The sequence below is a fragment of the Phacochoerus africanus genome, chromosome 2, assembly GCF_016906955.1.
Source record: "Phacochoerus africanus isolate WHEZ1 chromosome 2, ROS_Pafr_v1, whole genome shotgun sequence".
Classification (NCBI taxonomy): Eukaryota; Metazoa; Chordata; class Mammalia; order Artiodactyla; family Suidae; genus Phacochoerus; species Phacochoerus africanus.
Genome location: NC_062545.1, coordinates 62,678,724 through 62,691,191, shown reverse-complemented (window position 1 = coordinate 62,691,191; position 12,468 = coordinate 62,678,724). Strand labels below are relative to the sequence as shown.

Here is a 12,468-nt window from a genome sequence, read left to right as displayed (position 1 = left end):
TTGTGTGAGAAGATGAAGTAGGAATGGGTCACAGAAAAAGGAATATGCAGGAACTAGGAGCTCCTGTGGCAATCCTGTGGTATTCATACAGAAGGTAGTAGTGAGAGTGCAAACTACTAAAATCAAGGCAGGAGGGCCTGAAAGAATTGCTAAAGTAGAACACAGCAGCGGCAATAAATCTGGGAGAATGTGAGCATCTCAAATCTGGATCTGAGTTCCTCAGACCTTAGAAGCATGAAGAAATCAACACCCAAAGAGGAGACACTCTGAGAAGATTTTGCTAATAAACAGAATATATAGTCTAGGGAATATATGATTAGATTATTAAAATACCCTAATAAACGTCTGCCTGGCTTGCCCTGGGAGCAAATAAAAAGGTCAGCTAATTCATCCTGGAGATGGAAATCTTGGAAGGCTTTGGACAGTAGGGATACAAGTGGATTCTTGAGGAATCAGTAAGAGGTAGTTAGGTATGGAGAGTTGGTCAAAGCATTCTAGACAGAGGGAGTGATTTTATGCAGATCCTGATATAAAAATTAAAGAAAAAAAAAACAGGTCAATCACCTTCCTATTTCCTCCTACCAGGAACAGAAAATAACAGCATGTGTTCAGAGCATTTTAGAAAATAAGTAGATCTGATCTTCCTGAGCTGGGTCTGAGAATTCATAAATATCCTCCAATGATCCTCAAAGGGATCTGTGAACTACCCTTAAAATTATATCCAAACATGTATGCGTGTATAGGAACCTTTATCTAAACAAAAATTTTATCCCAATTATCATATCTGCAAAGGGGTTTAAAACACACAGAGAAGGTTAAGAAGATGGAAAGAAAATTTAAAAAATAGTAGAGAATCTCTGACAAGTCTTCTAGAGGAAAACAAGAAAAGATGATTAGAGTTTCTAAGAAACTCCCTGTTTCTAAAGGTCCTTCTAAAGTCACTAATGTTACCCACCCAATAGTCTCGACTCTAGTCCCTTAGATGTCACCTCTTTAGTTACACCCTTTGAAAGTTTTAATACAGCTCTTGGAACACAGCTTTCTATAAACTGCCTGCATGTTCCCTATTCACTTCCTCATATTCTATTGTCTCTCAGGGACTAGTTTCTCTGGTGTTTTGTTGACAGAGAGAGAAAATTACAAATATTTCTTCTTAATTGACTTTAACTGCTTTTGTAGTTCATTTTGTTTGGCCATGAAATGGAGATGGCTCCACTGATGACTGGTTTGTTCCCATGCAAATCTCCTAGGAGCCCTGAGGAGACTGGCTACCTCTCTCCACTGCACCCCAAGTAGTGGCATCACAAGAGATCCTAGGATATACGTGCCTCCTGGTTTGCCCTGCAGTGTTGTCTTGGCATTTCTGTCCTCTATGGAGACATGATGGACCCACATTCCACACACCTTGGGGGCTGGGAATTTAAGACTGTAGTCCTGACTCTCTTTCTATCTGGCAGTTTCCCACCAACTGATTTCCGTTCCCTTTTCTCCTGTGCTACCCCTTATACAGAGAACAAAAGGGTGAGACATGAAGTGGAAAACACTGAGTCTCTGCTGAGCTCTTACAGTGAATTGGATGAGCCACAGGTCCTATTTAAACTCTGGTCTATTCTTCCACTTACTTGAGTAGATTTCTGAATATCAGGAGGCAAACATTCCACTCAGCAGCTACTTTGAGTATAATCATCAGACATAAAATGCATGTTACTAGTTACTGGGTTTTTGCTTTTGCAGAGATTGAAATCCTGGCTTACTCTCCTTAGTGCATCCCTGAGTAGTGATGCTTTGCCAAGAGATCAGAGACTGCTGCTTGCTTTCCTGTCTAAAATGGCTGTTTAAAATTAATCAGTAAATGACGACATTTTAGACTCTAGTGGAAGATTGCAACTGAGTGTCTGCTGTCTACAATCTGCTCTGCATTTCCAATTGCCTTCTGTCTTGGTGGAGAGCAGAACTTGCTATGTACACTCAATTCTGGAAACTCTGAATACCCACTTCTCCCAGTGCCCTTTGTTTTTTTTTTAATTTTGTGGTTTTTTTTACTCAATGAATTTATTACTTTTGTAGTTGTACAATGATCATCACAATTCAGTTTTATAAGATTTCCATCCCACAATCCCAGCACATCCCCCCACCCTCCAAACTGTTTCCTTTGGAGACCATAAGGTTTTCAAAGTCTGTGAGTCAGTATCTGTTCTGCAAAGAAGTTCATTCTGTCCTTTTTTTCAGATTCCACATGTCAGTGAAAGCATTTGATGTTGGTGTCTCATTGTTTAACTGACTTCACTTAGCATGATAATTTCTAGGTCCAACCATGTTGCTAAAAATGCCAGTATTTCGTTATTTTTAAAGGCTGAGTTATATGCCATTGTGTACATGTACCACACCTTCTTGATCCACTTCTCTGTCTATGGACATTTAGGTTGTTTCCATGTCTTGGCTATTGCAAATAGTGCTGCAATGAACATTGGAGTACATGTGTCTTTTCGATTCATGGTTTTCTCTGGATAGATGCCCAGGAGTGGGATTGCTGGGTGAAATGGTATTTCTATGCTTGTTTTCTGAGGAATCTCCATGCTGTTTTCCACGGTGGTTGCACCAATTTACAATCCCACCAACAGTGTAATAGGGGTCCTTTTTCTCAACGCCCTCTCCAGCACTTATTGTTTATAGACTTTTTGATGATGGCCATTCTGGCTGGTGTGAGGTGGTACCTCATAGTGGTTTTGATTTGCATTTCTCTAATGATGAGTGATTTTGAACATCTTTTCATATGTTTTTTGGTAATCTATATGTCTTCTTTGGAGAACTGTCTGTTTAGATCTTCTACCCATTTTTTGATGGAGTTGTTTGTTGTTTTTTGGTATTGAGCTGCAGAAGGTGTTTATAAATTTTGGAGATTAATCCCTTGTTAGTTGATTCACTTGCAAATATTTTCTGCCATTCTGTGGGTTGTCTTTTCATTTTGTTTAGGGTTTCCTTTGCTGTGCAGAAACTTTTAAGTTTAATTAGGTCCCATTTGTTTATTTTTGCTTTTACTGTCATTACTCTAAGAGGTGAATCTGAGAAGATGTTGCTGTCGTTTATGTCAGAAAGTGTTTGGCCTATGTTTTCCTCTAAGAGTTTTATAGTGTCTGGTCTTATATCTAGGTCTTTAATCCATGTTGAGTTTATTTTTGTGTGTGGTGTTAGGGAGTGTTCTAATTTCATTCTTTTCCATGTGGCTGTCCAGTTTTCCCAGCACCTCTTATTGAAAAGGCTGTCTTTTCTCCATTGTCTATTCTTGCCTCATTTGTCACAGATTAGTTGGCTGTAGGTGTGTGGGTTTAATTCTGGGCTTTCTATCCTGTTCCACTGATCTATATTTCTGTCTTTGTGCCAGTACCATACGGTTTTGATGACTGTTGCTTTGTAGTATAATCTGAAGTTTGGGAGCCTGATTCCTCCAGCTCTCAGTCTTCCAAGACTAAACCAAGATGAAATAGAAAAGATGAATGGACCAATCACAAGAACTGAAATTGAAACTGTGATTAAAAAACTTCAAACAGACAAAAGTCCAGGACCAGATGTCTTCACAGGTGAATTCTATCAAACATTTAGAGAAGAGGTAACACCTATATTTCTGAAACTATTTCAAAAAATTGCAGAGAAAGGGATACTCCCAAACTCATTCTATGAGGCCACCATCACCCTGATACCAAAACCAGACAAAGATACCACAAAAAAGAAAACTACAGGCCAATTTCACTGATGAACATGGATGCAAAAATCCTCAAAATACTAGCCAACCAAATCCAACAATACCTTAAAAGGATTGTACATCATGATCAAGTGGGATTTATCCCAGGGATAAAAGGGCTCTTCAATATCTGAAAGTCAATCAATGTCAACACCACATTAACAAACTGAAGAACAAAAACCATACGATCCTCTCAATAGATGAGGAAAAAGCCTCTGACAAAATCTAACCCCCATTTCTGATAAAAACCCTTCAGAAAGTGGGCATAACAGGAACCTACCTCAACACAATAAAGGCCATATATGATAAACCTACAGCAAACATCATTCTCAATGGTGAAGATCTGAAAGAATTCCCACTGAGATCAGGAACAAGTCAAGGATGTCTGCTCTCGCCACTACTATTTAACATAGTTTTGGAAGTCCTAGCCACAGCAATCAGAGAAGTAAAAGAGATAAAAGGAATCCAAATTGGAAAGGAAGAAGTAAAACTATCACTATTTGAAGATGACATTATACTATACCTAGAGAATCCTAAAGACACTACCAGAAAACTGTTAGAGCTCATCCACAAATTTGGCAAAGTCGCAGGATACAAAATTATTACACAGAAATCGACGGCATTTCTATGCACTAACAATGAAAGATCAGAAAGAGAAATTAGGGAAGCAATCCCATTTACCATCACATCCAAAAGAATAAAATACCTAGGAGTAAACCTTACCTAAAGAGTCAAAAGACCTGTACTCTGAAAACTATAAGACCATGATGAAAGAAATCAAAGATGATACAAATAGATGGAAAGATATACCATGCTCATGGATTGGAAGAGTTAATATTATCTAAATGACTATATTACCCAAGGCAATCTACAGATTCAATGTGGTCTGTATCAAATTACCAAGGACATTTTTCATAGAACTTGAACAAAATATTTTAAAGTTTGTTTGGAAGCACAAAAGACCCAGAATACCCAGTGCCCTTTGAAGCCAGAGCCTGACCACTCAATCTAGACTCAGTTACTCACATGCTCCTGCCCTGAACTTTGATGGAGATAAGCAAGATGGTTGTGGATGACAGCTAAGTTAGTGGCATGATTGAATCTCCAGGTCCAGCTGCTTCAGATTTTCCAGTGGGGCTTAAAGTGTCTAGAGGGAATGACAGTTGGGGCCCAGACATACTCAGCTTCACCTGGGCTTCAGCATCAGTAGCATCATGTCCTCTCCAGGTGTCCCCCCCGACTTTTGACAATATTTTTCAGTGGACTTGGCCACTATTCAGTCTCCTGGTCCCGACCAATTTCTGAGCCAGGTTCTCCAGCATTCCAGATGATTTTGTGTGAACTATCCAAAATCCTATTCTGCTAAAATCAGCCAAAGACAATTTCTGACACTCACAACTAATAGGATAAACTGAAATTTTTCTCAACTTAGCTGTCTGGCTGGGTGAATTTCTACTATCAGCTCATATAGCTGACTTATTTCTCCAGTGATTTTCATATATGGGACTCTATTCCTTCCAGTCTATCTTGTTAGAGAGAAATTAACCCAAGAAATGAGAACTAGAAGATAGAAAAAATAAAATCAATATGGTAATATTTTTTAGCTGGATACCTTTATTTAAAAAAACCTGCTATTTGTATTTTGTGTGTGTGTGTCTGGAATTTATTCCTGGGCCATAAGTTTTTGTTTCTTTAGTTTCTTCTGGGATATCTTTTTCTTCTATGCAACCTCCTCTTCTGGCTTAGGAACAATCTGCTCTTTTTCAGTAAGGATCAACTCAATGTGGTAGGGAGAACTCATGTAAGGGTTGATCTGACCAGGATTGGTCCTATTCTGCATCTTGGGGCTTTTTTCACCTGGATGTACTCAATGACCAGAGAATCTACATCTAAGCCCTAAGTTCAGCATTACCCAGTGTATTTTTTAGCACGTGTGATAAATATTGTGCGTTCTTTTTCAGCTACCAACCCTGTGTCCAACCCCACTGTTTGACCTGGACACACCTACCAACTCTCCCATTGGAAGGACAACATATATATACACCCTAAATGGGTAGTTTCACGAGTGTTCTTAAAGTAAACACGAAGATTTGAACCTCTGATCTGCATGATTTTGTGGGATTTTTCTGGGTCAAGTGAAAAGCAAACCATTTTTAGAGTTCAACTTAGGCGACTTACCAGAAAAGGAAAATGATCTTCTTTTAAAAATATTTTAAAAATACAATTATTGTACTTATGCAAATGAAGGGTGTTTTGTATTACTTGTGGAGATTATCTAATAGTTAATCACATATGTCAAAACATATGATTCATTTAATACATGCAATCAATTTTATGGCAGGTGAGTGCCACTCATACATAAATAACACTGTTAATATTTTACTGCATGCAAATTCTTCTTTATAAATAAAATTAGTAATTAATGTTTTAAAATCTTTATACTGTGTAATTTATGCAAAGAAAATTCTTACAAAAGAGTATGAAAAGCATACCAGATAATTGAAAGATGTTAAGTGATGATTATGAAAACATTTTTAATTACTCAAACATATCACTTGGAGTATGAAAGAGTCTTTGCAGTAAAGCAATTCTTTCTAAGAAAGCAAAGAACAGATTCTGCCAGAAGGAATCCCACCTGGCACTCACAGCTGGGATGTAATGTTTTCTAGTTTAATATTAGCAATGTCACAAGGAAGGTCACCGTATTACCATGACAGATCAAGGCAAACACATGATCAATGTATAATTGTATATGAGCACAAACAAAACCCCAAATACCATTCAAGCCATTAAAATGACCAAAGGTCCCCCTGTCCTGGCTAATGTGAATAATTTCTGCCTTGTTATTAATCATAGCATAAGCTTTGCTCTATTATTCTCCACTTCTAGAGAATTATCATCTCTGCTTTCTGACAGCATCCATTCCAGATCAAAGCCCCAATATCCTATGACCCCTCTCCCAAATCACCTTGCAGGAGCCCTAATTCTATGACAGGTCATCCTAACATCCTCTTACTGAGACATCCCACAGTTCCCTTAGTGTGCCTTCTCTGTCATTGAAAAGAGTCAATTAGAACAAATTCGTTCAATTACTGGTATGTTTCTGGTGGTCTGTAGTTCAAGGGCATCAGCAGTTCAAATATAAATTGTGCTTAGTTTTAAAGTACACGCTAGCTCCAAAGCATATCTGCATGTATCATTAATGCTTACTTTTCAGGGATGTTTTTCCAACCAAGGTATTACATCCAATGAGTAATAGGCCATATAAAATTGTCTCAAAATTAGAAAAATTAACATGAAAAAATAGGTAATTATTTTTTGCTGGTCTATCAGAAATCAGTATTTAAAAAAACTCATATTTTACAGAAATTTTTATAACCGACATTTTTTCTCTAATACTCTATTGTTCCCGTATTCATTTCATAACCATAAAAGCAAATTATTCTTGACAAGAGTCACAAATACATATATATTTGTCTTTTTAGGGCCACACCTGATGCATATGGAGGTTCCCAGGCTAGGGGTCAAATCAGAGCTACAGCTGCTGGCCTACCCTACAGCCACAGCAACACAGGATCCCAGCTGTGTCTGCGATCTACACCACAGCTCACAGCAACGCCGGATCCTTAATCAAAGAGGCCAGAGATCAAACCTACATCTTCATGGATACTAGTCGGATTTGTTAACCACTGAACCACCATGGAAACTCTATATTGCTAATTAGATTTAAATTTAAGAGTGATTTTCAAGTTGCAAATGAAACCTAGATGATTTTTCTTTTACATCCCCTCTCCCCAAAATAGCCATTGAATCTTTTGGTCTTATTTACAAAAAAGATAAACTTATATTTCTACCATTAAGGAATATAAAGTAAAGAACTCTGCTGCCTAACTGAATTTGCTAAAGTCCACACTGACATTACTATAATTTTAAGAACTTTCTTGTCTGCAATGTAAATTTATAGCAATTACTGTCTTCAATAATCTTTAAAAATAAACATACAGGTAGGAATATATATATAGATTTCTCTTTGTAGGTAAATTTAAGCTGAAGAAATATGCTCTCATCAATAATCTGGCCAGCAGCTATAGATTTGTACCAATCCTAATAAATTTTACAAAACCACAGAATAGAAAGCCCCCAACATAAAGCAAGAGGGTAGGGATGTTACTAGACATTCTTCCAATAGAGTGACTTATGATGTTCAACAACAAAAAATGACAGTTTCTTAGTTTTATTATGGCCAGAGTTGGATGCTGGAAATTTATAATGGAAAGTCTTTAAGATACTCAAATATTCATAAGTGAAATCAGGTAGGGAATTGGAAATTCGTTAGATTTTTAAAGAAATTGTTTTCTAAATGTATGTATGACATGTCTTCCCACACATAAAGTTGAAAAATTAGTATATTAGCCTATGTACACAGAGAATGCAATTTAAATAATCCAGGCATAGTTAGTGCTTTGAGCTTTAGCAAATATATTTTTCCATAGTTATTAAACTAAAAGAGAAAAACCTAAGGCTTTTTGGACAAGAAATGTCAAAGGGTCATTTCTAACATGGTACAAATGTCTTGAACATTAAGAGCTTCCATTAGTGACTCAAAGTAACTTAGCTACTAATTCACAATTCTTAATGCACATCAATTAATATTTTCTTCTCTACAAATATTATGGCAATAGTTTAACTCATGATGCATATGAACAGGAAAAAAAGTTTTGTATTGTTTGGTAAAGCTACCTAAAACAACAACAACACAACAAACTGTGAGTGAAGATTGATGGAGATCTAAAATATTCCCTTTCAAGTTAAGAGTACCTCCCTGATCCTGTGCACTTTGTACTGCTTCATTTAGATTCTCAGTGTATTGACACCGATGTCTCAGACTTCTCAGTGTTTCCCATTCAAAGTAAGGCTTTCAATTTTTCTTTTTCTCTCTCTGTGTTCCATCAACCACTAGGTACCTTTCTGGCCTCTACCTTTTCCACACAGCCTCTGTCTGCTCTTTAGCTGATATTCTATGTACATATTATGGTTAGCATTCTCTGACATCTAATAATGCGATAGGGATGGCTTAGAAAGGTATTTACTTATGTGATACATATCCTTTCAGAGGATATGTAGATAACTTTACATTTAGGTGGCTGCCATTATCATATCAGAATCATGAGGCTTACAAAATGATTTTGTTGGGATTATCATTACTTTTTGTGAACCATAAACTAAGGACTGAGTTAATAAAGGAAAGGAGAAAGGATAAACCAAATGTAAGCAATTCAATGTTTAGTCCCCTTTCAAAAGATGTTTCTGAAGAACAGTGGCTACCATAAAGGGTCAATAAATATTTACTGACTGTAGAGCAAATGTTAAAGGAGAAGGATTCAACTGATTTATAATCTCATTTTGTATTAAGTGACATTTATTGGTTAAATGTATATAAGGCATGTGATATTTCAGGGAAAAATAAATACCATATTGGAATGATAAAGTTCTCAGGGTTCCTTCTATCCTCACAGAAAAGACTAGAAAAAAAATAAAAACCTTAAAAGGAAACATATATCATTATCAGTTTTTGCAATATGTACATCAGTTGATACCTATAATAGGACTATAGAACTTTATGGTTAGCTCCGTGTTTCCCTTTATACCTTTTAGAAGGAAAATATTATTTCAGACAGGTACTGATTTTTATGATACAAGTAACTTATTAATTTAAAAACCCCTTTGAAGTCGTTTAGAGCTTTTGATTCATCCTCCCTGCTACACTGGGAGGATGAATCAATTCTAGCGTGCCAATTTTTATTTTATTTTTATCGAGACCCATTTTTGAGAAAGAGCCCTCTGATCATCAGCATAAAAAAGAAAAATGTATTTTGTATTGATGAAATAAACATGAAATTTATACAGAATAATTCTCTGAGTAATTATAGTTAATGTAATCAGGTATCAGTTTGTCTAGTCTGCTCTTAGCAATAGAAATTAATAACAGCTGATTTTTTAAGGAAGAAATTTGACAATAGTAATTAACCAGTGATCTTGTCTAATTTACCCTGAAACATCTAACATTTATGAAATTGGAGGTATCTGTACTCAGTTTCATCAAAGACAGATAGATTAATCTGTGCATTACTCCAGTCCCTTAGAAGATTAGTTTCTGAAATGCCATTCATTGCATTCCTGTTGCTTGAGTTAAAGTAATGATTTATGATCAAGCCGTATTCAAGTATTTTTAAACTACTACAGCTTAATTATAGACTTTTTTCTGTGTTCTCTCTCTTGTACCTTTTTCATTGGCCAAAAATTTGACCACTTTCTCAAGTTACTAGTCTTATCTTAGTATTAAAGAGGGAAAAAACAATAGCAACAACAATAAAAATTTTCTGCAGTTGGTAAAAACTGAAGCTTTCCATCTCTTCCAAGACATCAGGAACTTATACATGTAATGCTATGAACAAATTTATACTATCAATAAAAATATTTTGGTGCACCAGACTGTTTTCCTGTTAAACTTCTGCTGTAGTTTTTTTTGACATATTTCTGTTAAACTTCTGATGTGTTTCATGGCCTCATCTTGTAATAAAATTTAACTTTTTACATCTTGGAAACTTCTTTAAGTAAAAAGTTATCCATTATCTTTAAAGAATAACTTTCCTAGTCATGTAGCTTATGGGAAACAGAGATCACTTTATAATATTTATGTTTTCAGGGAGTGGTTATTTCACAGTTACAAAAGATATATAATCAAACTGTCAGAAGTGAATTTATTCAGGTGTATCCAAAATGGCTAATTTCACTTATACAAAAGAAAAAAACAACTAAAAATAACATGGTAACATAGCTAGTGTAGCATCATACTAATTGTATCATTAATTACCATGATAATAAAAATTAACCAAAATTTTAACTTTTAAAAAACTATATCAGATATTCTTTCAACGAATAGGTAGAAGTAGGCATAGACTGTTAAATTTAGGGAATATAAGCAACTACCACTACAAGTTGAAGTCTGAGTTATCCTTATTTAGTTCAACCCTGAGGGCAAGCCCGGTTTGGGGGAGGTTGAGGATGAACCCCAGCATTGCTATCCTCTGGAAGCTACATCTGAGAATCCCCAGATCAGAAAAAAAAGCAACAGGATTTTTTAGGAAATCACTAAATGTCACAAGCATCCTTAAAAATATAAGATGCTTTTAAATGTTCCCTCCTCTTTTTTGGATAATTATGGCAATAGAATATTTTGATTATATTAGATATAATTTTTAAAGAAGTCCCAAGTTCTGTAGCCCCCTCAGATAAATTTCATATCAAAGAATAAGAGGAATTTGTAATGTTTAACAGTTCTGAGAAAAATCCCTTTAAAACTGGTCTTTGAAATTTAATATTATGGCTAAACAAGAGAGAACTGTGCATTAAGCCTGACCAAACTACATTAAGACAATTATGGCTGTATAGAATTATTGTCAATCATATCTCTGCCAAAGAGAATTATAAAAGGGCCAAGAACACATCTTTCCCTTGAAATAACATCTAATTATAGACAAAACAGTTGGTATTTGCTTTAAAAATATAAGTGGATTTTAGTTAGGTTTAAGCCTATGAAGAAAAGACTAAATTTTAATAAAAGATTCAAAACTAGTGTGCTATTCTTTAAAGTACTATAATATTGTCTTTAGTAGGGAATATAGGTATGAAAAATACCATTTTGGTTAGTTTCCAAATCACATTTTGATCTGGTATATTTATTATTTGTCAAATGTCAGTGAAAGAAGCCATCACTGACATTTGGCAAGTAATAAATAAAAAGGGTTTAGGGTGCCTGCTGTTAGGTTAAGAGGAAACATCTTAGCATGATAAAGAATCTAAGTCATGGTAGGGAAGGAAAGAAAGAAGCATAAGCCTGGGTATCCAAAAGGCAGATGAGAAAAATAGAGGGGCAAAGATAAACTCCAAATATGAAATGGAAGGTTAGAATAAAATATTAGAGAGAGATTCAAAAATGCTTTTCTCATTGATCTATAACTTGAACATTTCCTCAAGTTAGCAATCATATATTATCAAGAATTGATGAGGAACTCAGTCTTTCAAAAGATTTTAAAACCCAAATAACTAACTTCACAGTAAAATATAGCTGTAATCAATGAAAAGATATCCTGCTGGTGAATCAGTTTTATTTATTTGTTTTCAATCTAATTTCATGAATAGAAAAGAGTTTGACCTCATATTTCTTTTATTTGTGAGTTGGCGTGCTTTGCTGAACAACTGTGAAAGGATATGCTCAATATTATCATGAAGTCTAGAGGCTAAAGTGATTTTCATGGATAAAGACCAGAGGCACTGCATTTAGATTCTATTCTTGACTTGCTCAGGGATGGTGCAGGAAGGAAGTTTCAATGTTTAAGCAGACAACATTTTTGGGCAGGAAACTTGCAGATGTGTGTTTGGGCAATAAGCACACAGTGATACTAATCAGTGGCAAAGTTATGAACTAAATTATGTTCCTTCAAATTCATATATTGAAGTCCTGACCTCCAATGTGACAATATTTGGAGATGGGGCCTAAAAAAATAATTAAGATAAAATGATGTCCTAAGGGTTAAGCCCTAATCCAAAATGGCTGATGTTATAAAAAGAGGAGGATACACCAGAGAACTTTCTCTCTGCACAGAGAAGAGGCTTTATAAAGGCACAATGGGAAGCCAGGAAGAGATATCTCTCCAGAAACCAACCCC

At 35.6% G+C, this 12,468-nt stretch overlaps 1 pseudogene; it reads right to left on the bottom strand.

Moving 5' to 3' along the window:
• Window positions 1-5,396: 5,396 nt before the first annotated feature.
• Window positions 5,397-5,890, bottom strand: LOC125121031 (60S ribosomal protein L17-like; annotated as a pseudogene).
• Window positions 5,891-12,468: the final 6,578 nt, after the last annotated feature.